The sequence below is a fragment of the Nannobrachium achirus genome, assembly GCF_963921795.1.
Source record: "Nannobrachium achirus genome assembly, chromosome: 11".
Lineage (NCBI taxonomy): Eukaryota > Metazoa > Chordata > Actinopteri > Myctophiformes > Myctophidae > Nannobrachium > Nannobrachium achirus.
The window spans coordinates 49,486,800-49,487,078 of record NC_137820.1 but is presented as its reverse complement, the minus strand read 5'-3'; positions in this window follow the sequence as shown (position 1 = coordinate 49,487,078).

Here is a 279-nt window from a genome sequence, read left to right as displayed (position 1 = left end):
GACTGGCTTCATATACTAAAGCAGGGGTCTTCAACGTTTTCAGGCCAAGGACCCCTTAGTTGAGAGAGATGAATCAGGGACCCCCATAACCCATAGATACCTATAGTTTCACTTGAACCATCAATACTTAATAAACTTGACCTTTCACTCTGTACTTAGTCTGATCTTTTTCCCCCTCTACACCAACCTCTTTGCCAAAAATAGCCGATCTACAAGCTCACAACGCCTCGCAGCGCGAGGCGTTGTGAGCTTGTAGATCTGCTATTTTTTGGCTATAGT